This window comes from Urocitellus parryii, chromosome Y (assembly GCF_045843805.1).
Source record: "Urocitellus parryii isolate mUroPar1 chromosome Y, mUroPar1.hap1, whole genome shotgun sequence".
In the NCBI taxonomy this organism is placed as follows: Eukaryota; Metazoa; Chordata; class Mammalia; order Rodentia; family Sciuridae; genus Urocitellus; species Urocitellus parryii.
The window spans coordinates 33,407,120-33,414,579 of NC_135548.1; the positions used below are offsets into that span (position 1 = coordinate 33,407,120).

The following is a 7,460-nucleotide window of genomic DNA, read 5'->3' on the forward strand; positions in this document are numbered from 1 at the left end:
TGACTTGAACTGATCCTGAGCATTGTATTGATTTGGAAACACTATGGTTCCCTTCTGAGGGCAGACCATCAGGACAGGCTGAGGTCAATCAGAGAAAGTGTCTGCTGAATCTGTATTATAACTCTGAAGGTCTTTATCATGTGGGATCACTCAGGCACTTTCATTGCAAAGGAAAAAAAACCTCTAAGCAGTAAGAATGTTCAAGCTGATTATTTGAAAACCATGCATCAAGGGAAGATGGAAACATTTGGTAAATTCTATTTGATAATTTTTATAATATAGTTCTCTTTGAATTCACAGTTAATACCTGAAAGCTAAGAGAGGTCTAATAGGAAACTTGTTATAGAACAGCTAGTCTTTCATCAACTTTCATGTGTACTTTTCATTCTAAAAATAATCCATGTGCCTAAATTTAGAATGAAATTCAGAAACCAGCTTCACACAAAGTCATTTTACCTGATTGCCTCTAGCTAATATTTTTATTTTTGAGTCCTTATGGGGATTTCTCTGTGGGACAACTATATTTGTTGAGGCTGATATTCACTGTAGCTAAAGAGCTACCACAAGAGTTAAAGGCCAATATTAAAAAATGCATATAACAATTTTAAAAGCATGTATTGAATAACTGAAATTGTTTTCTAAAAAAAAAAGCTCTTTTAAATGCTTGATTTTGCCTTTTATTCTGATGTTTTGTCATGTGTTTCAAAGAATACATTCTCGCTTTCATAAACTTGATTTCTTTTTAGCAATTAACTTAATTTGTAATATCTACTGGAATCAGTAAGCTGTGAACTTTTGAAATTATACCAAGTAGAAGAGATCAATACAACCAAAATCTTTAGCAAAGTGAAATTTATTTAATATAACAATTTACTTATGACTTTCTGGGAAATATTTCAAACATATTTGTTTCTTTTTCATATAAAATGTTGAGAGTATTTTGAATACCACAAGACTGTACTTCAGTTTTACATGTTCTGCTGTCATCTGATGGCAGTGGGAGTGGGGACCAAATCTTTAACAAATGGGCCATGGGGGTGATTATACTGCCATTGTTTTTTTCAATCTGTCTTTATGTGTATGAATTATTTCTAGTATTCTTTTTTTTTTTACTCTGACTACTGCTTTTATTGTGAATATTAAAGTCTTTTGCTCTGAGCCAAGAGTCTCATGTCATCGTTCAGCATCCACAAAATTGTACCAAGTTAATTTGCATGTGAAGTAAAACCTCAGACCCTTCACAGTTCTTGACAAACATGCAGGAAGATCCAGTATTCTTAAAATGGCATTTGTAGAGTCAAAGATAGAATATTCAAGCTTTGCTACTTAAGTGAGCATTTTCAGCACTAGGCCTCAACTCTAGTATGACATAAAATTTTTCGAAAGAGCAGGGATATGTCCTTGGGCAGTCTCTCCTCATCAAGGAGTGAAAGATTAAAACGTACATGACCTTCTTTCCTCCTTGTTCCTCTTCTTCAGGTGGACGTTGCCATAAGTCCTGTACTGGCCGATGCTGGGGACCAACAGAAAATCATTGTCAGACCTGTAAGTACTCAATAGTATTAAAAAAATGTTTGAGATGGTCAAATGAAAGATAATATGTAGTTGCTTCTTATATTTGTTTGAAATTTCTAGGTTAATGATTTCACAGCATCACTGTGTTGGTATTAGTTAGGACTTCAGAATTTGTATGTCAGTAGAAGTACACAATCCAAAATGTGAGCAAAATTATATTAATTCAACTTTAGGTAAAATAGATATTTCAGTATTTTTCCCAAGCAGTTATATTACCATTCATTGGTAGAAAAATAAAGGGCAAAAAGGATACTGTGTACCTGCTATATTCCAGGCACTATTCTAGGCACAGGGGTTATAAACTAAGTGAGGGATGCATGTAGATTCCCTATTGTTAACATAAATCTTGCTCTGAGAGTATGTTTCTTGAACTAATCATTAGGTAAGATAGATATGAAGCTAACCTCATTGCTCAGGCATTTAAAATCAAACCACACAGAGTATAGAGACAAATATCTAATATTTTCATCATGCTTAAAGTCATAAGCCATTTTAACCCCAGGAGCTTTCACCAATCTTAGGTATAAATGGTTTCTTTAAAAATGGAAACAATTGGGTGCAGTGGCATACCCCTGTAATCTCTGTGTCTGGGGAAGCTGAGGCAGGAAGATTGCAATTTGAAAGCCAGCCTCAGCAATTTAGCAAGCCCCTAAGCAACTTACAGAGACCCGGTCGGTCTCAAAATTAAAAAAAAAAAAAAAGTAAAAAAGTAAAAGAACAGGCTGGGTATGTGGTTCAGTTGGTTAAGCGCCCCTGGGTTCAATCCCTGGTACTCAAAATAAATAAATAAAATAAAATAAATGGAAAACAAAATGCCCTGTACAAATGGTAAATACTTGTTTTTCCTGCTGCAATAACAATGGCTAGAATACTATTTGAAAAGCACTATTGTGACAATAGTACATATTACTTTATGAGCATAGAAGACAGAAAATATTGTTGGAGATTTTTACATACAAATATTATATATTGTGGAAGGTTGTTAAAGTATTGAATGAAAGTTTAGAGATTTTTAATTTGTCTCAGTTCATGATGTTTGCTAGATTCTGTTTGAATAACAATAATAATAACAGCAACAACAAAAAGACAAAGAGAATTGCTTTATTTCAAGCACCAAAGGAAGAAGTAAAAGATGATATATGTTCAATGGAAAATGATTTCTTCAGTTTATTTTTAAAATTTGTGAGCATTCTCATATCAAAAATTCATAAAATATAATAGAATAAAGTAAGTAGTACCTTTTCACCTGTATCCCTCTTTGGTCCCTTAGCTACCCTAGATAGGCAACAATTAGTATTGGTAATTTTGGTATATTCTTCTCAAAGATAATTTACACATACTCAAGGAAATATGTATACATATCCCACTCCTTTTTACTCAGATATTAGCAGGCTTTGCATGTTGTACTATGTGTTATTTCTGTTTCTGTAATAAATACCAAAATAATAAACTTATAAATAGAGTGGATTTATTTTGCTCATAATTTTATAGTTCTTACTCCAGGAGTGATTGGCCCTGTTGGCTGTTACAAGACTTTATGTCATTGTTCTCTTCATGGTGGGGTCAAAGAGAAAATACCTGGGCCTGGCAGTGGCCTTTGAGGGCCACCCCCAATAACCTAAAGTTTCCCACTTGGCCCCACCTCTTATATGTTCTGCTATCATCTAATGGCACCGGGAGTGGGGACCAAATCTTTAACAAATGGGCCATGGGGAGTGGTTATACTGCCATTGTTTTTTCAACCTATCCTTATGTGTATGAATTATTTGCAATATTCTTAGAAATGGCATTTGTAGGGTCAAAGATAGGTGTATTTGCAATTTGATAGAGATCACCACCACAGAGATCTTATTCTCTGTTGTGGTTGCTAACAATTACCTTTGCCAGGAGGATGTGCGTGATTGCCTGTCTCCCTATTCCCTGGACAAAGCAGTACATTATCCATCTTTTGGGTCTTTGTCACAGGATTAGATGAAAAATAGTATCTCAGTTTAGATTTAAATTAACTTATTTAATAGAAACAATATTTTATGGCAGGAGTGTTTTGACAAGAATGTTTTAAACAGGATTCTAAAGTAAGATTAGACTGCCGTGTGAATTTCATTCATTACAATGTTTGGAGATAATGTTTTAATAGCAGAGAAGTCAAAACCAAGGAGTGCACAATGCTGAGATGACACTGATGTGGCCAATTGTAAGAAGTCCAGATCTCTAAAATAATGAAGACTCATCACAGTGTTTTGTAATGAAGTGACAAGTAACCATGGGAATTACTGAAGTGTGTAAGGATCTCCAGTCTTTCATGAAAAAAAAAAAAAACACTTCTGAGTTGTCAAAGCAGAGAATAAGCTGTTGCAGACTTACCTGCTTTATTTTGCAGAGGAATCAGAGCTCCTTCGCTGTGGGCGGCTAGTTTGGGTGAGACACAATGGCTGTTAAGGAACTTACTTCCAGGGGATGAGGGCACTTGGAAACACTGATGTGGATAAACATCTCTTTCTCCTCTTTGGGAGGAGGTGGGTTAAGAATCCCTGTATTGTTCCTCCAGTGCTAGGTCCAAAATCCCACTGCCTTCCTCCTACCACACTTTAGAATATCTCCTTTGCCAGAGGTTACCTCTTTCGCTCTTTTCAGGGTTTACAGTTGAATGCAGTGGGCAGGGAGAAAGAAGTCTATACCATCTCCTCTAGACCAGAAGTCGTACATAATAACACTATTAGAAGTAATACGTTCAATAAGACTATAAACAAATAAAAAATGAGAAAATAAATGAAATAATTAAATAATAAGTAATTTAAAATGATAAATATTTTAAAAGAATTTAAATAATCAAATAATTTCATTTTTGTCTCATTTTACATGTACTTTGTACAATGCAAATGGAGCAGTTATACTTTTGCCTCCTGGTACTCTGGCATTTACGAGGAACAGGTACACTTCTATCCATAGATGCCTTACCAAATGCTAGTTCTTCTAGACATATAGTAGAGTTTATTGCTTGCCATCAAGTGGAATGGGAAAAAGTCTTGTCTATGAAAAATTTCAGACCATAATTTCTATATCAAAGTATCAAACACAAAATCATTTAATTCATCTGAAATTTCTACATAGAAATTAAGTTCTGTATAACCTCACACTCAGTTAATGATCACTGTGCCTATTCCACAGTCTGTCAGACTTAAATTCAACATGCATATGTATCAAATATATACAAGTATGAATTTTAATGTAATATACATTAGCAATGACCTTTATAATTTATAAAAAACATTTCCATTTAAAACTTCATTCTAAGTGAATTTTCTGTGGGCTAAAGAGGACAGTTATCACTAACCTCATTTTACAATTGGAGAAATAAAAGCTGAGGATATGATTAAAGGGGTTGTTAAACATAACTCAAACTGAGGATTTCTAAGTGTTCTGCATCTGAAGATATTACCGTCTCCTATATCCCCTACTGAATTACACATTGCTTTCAGTAATCGAGGGCAATGGATATGAAATCAGCCAGATGATTCAAACTCCAGTTGTTCCCACTTTCTGTTATGGGCAAGCACCTTCATCTTTTTAAAAGTCAGCTACCACATCTATAAAATGGAGAGAATTACACATATCATCTCAGAAGGTGGCTTTCTTTAGAATGAAATTCAAAGCCCTAATACAGTTGAAATATTTAAGTATTTCCTGGCATGTATTAAGGACCCAATAAATAATAGCTGATGGCATAATAAACTAGAGGAGGTAAGTCAGGAAACTGAATCCATTTAAAATCTGAATGAATGGAGGTGAGAGAGAAGCTCCTGTGGGCCAGTTGTACCTTGTGAAGTCTCCTGACACCCAGCATCTGGGGAATGAAAAGCAAAAGCCCTGGAGTGAGGGGGAGGCTGCTTGCCCTTGACATTGGCTCCCAGTCTCTCTCCCTGGCTGAGCTTCCTGAAAGATGAATTACTTATACATATTTAAAGAGCACAGCATACTGAGGCAAAATGCATTTTGGAACTACTAAAAGACAAACTTATTGAAAGACCTGAATTTTAGAATTATTTTTATTTTTTATTTTTTTGAAAATTTAACCTCCTCAGAGATTCTACAGTGATATGAGACACCCATTTATCCCATAGAAGAGTAACATACATGATCAATACTTTAAATTTAAAGTTGTCTAGGCTTCCTTTAGATTCACAATGACTGTTTTGTTAATTGAAGTATCCTACTTACCTCGAGGCCCACTTGAGATAAACTTCTATCTGAACCTTGACTCAATTTAAAAAACAAACAAAAAACAGCAACAGTAAGTATGTTGTGCAAGTTTTCAAGAATATTCTGCTTTTTGTTGATTGATCCTATACATGTGCATTTTAGGATCTGAAAGCCATAGTCTCACCTTATTTACAAATTATTTCTTTGTCAATCATTGGAATAAATTCCCTTTAGTGAGCTTCTCTGGAGGTATTCATCTTCATGTTTTTCCAAATATTTCCTGATTTTTATGGATGATGCTTTTTTTGAGACTTTCAATATATTAGGCAAAGAAGAAAAGAGTATTTAAAAGTTCATCACTTTGGAAAAGGAAACTAAAGTAAGGAAAACAAAATTATTTCACTCATCCAAACTTACCACTGCTGAACTCTTCTCACTCTTCTCTCTCTTTGCAAGTGTGCTAGGAATTGTCCTCTGTGTCACTAAAGTTGAGAAGTCAGGGGTAATGACATATGGCTCAGGTTCTGGGGCAAAGTTCATGGCAATGAATGAGTGGTTAGGATGCAACCAAACAATGGTACAGAGCCAGAGCGTTAAAGCCATCTCCAAATAGAGACATGGGAGCAAAGATTCTGTTTACCACAGTGAGCTTGAGGAGAGGTCTGCAGGAGGCAGAAGTTTTAAGTAGCAGAAATGAAGAAAATGTTTTTGTTCTTAATAGTGAAATAGAAGGGTGGTATAAATTGACAGCTTACACTGGCTCACTATGCAAACTTTTCAGTCAGAAATTTTAGTAGAATTTTGTGAAATTTTAGCATAATTTAGTAACACTGTACAACTTATTTTGTGTACAGGTTGAGTGTCACAGTTAGTTTGACTGCATGTTCTATACTTTAAGTGTGTCATTGTGCCTTGATAGAATTCAATAATGATCAGACTGTAAACTGGATCCATCAGCTATTTCTAAACTATTTATTTCTAAAAACTTAAGATTTTTTTAATTTAAATAAATTAGTTTTCAAAATCTTTGGCAACCTAAAGAACTTTTTAAATATTAAAGTTATTAAATGATACCTGTAGAATCTTACCGAATGTACTACTCTTACTATTTTAATCGTGAGTCTAATGTTCTGAAGCAACTTGATTTCATTCTCTTTAATTCCTTTTTGATGTTTGAGCATCCTGACCCTATAAATTTGACAAGAACATTTCTCACATAGCCGCAAAGGGTCAAAATACAACTTAGTCTGCGATAGTGAGAGCTGTATTACATGTAAAGCAGTGACTCTAACTTGAAAGTACTTTTAAGCTCAGTTAAATCATGGCCGCATTGCTCCACAGCACAGCTTAAGTAAATTGATTCAGTGGATTAATGTAGTCATGTCAGGGGAGACAAACTTATCTGCTATGTGAAGTCTGAAGCTTATAGAAGTATTATTTAGCAGGCTTACTGGTAAGAATGACAACTCTCTCTATTCATAGGAACAGGAGTCCTGAAGTCTGAGCTCCATAGGTGTAGGTGTGAAAGAAACTAAGCTTTAAGAAATAAATAATAATGATTAAAGGAACAAAGTTATCTATGTTGCTGCAAGATATATGAAGCACACTTATCTCATTTAAAATAGATGCTTCTTGTCCCTTTTTATCTTTAAGCACAGCATCAGGCCAGCTCTCTCTAGTCCACA

General features: G+C 34.7%; 1 long non-coding RNA gene across 3 annotated transcripts; it reads right to left on the reverse strand.

Moving 5' to 3' along the window:
* Nucleotides 1-892: 892 nt before the first annotated feature.
* LOC144251090 (uncharacterized) lies at nt 893-6,269 on the reverse strand. 3 transcript variants are annotated; one of them, XR_013342627.1, is made up of 5 exons: nt 6,193-6,269; nt 5,960-6,086; nt 5,794-5,828; nt 3,940-3,984; nt 893-1,513 (listed from the first exon to the last, which is right to left on the reverse strand). It is a non-coding gene; the product is annotated as an uncharacterized LOC144251090 (long non-coding RNA). The 3 variants fall into 3 exon arrangements; XR_013342629.1 differs by having other exon boundaries at nt 5,794-5,833; XR_013342628.1 differs by lacking the exon at nt 5,794-5,828.
* Nucleotides 6,270-7,460: the final 1,191 nt, after the last annotated feature.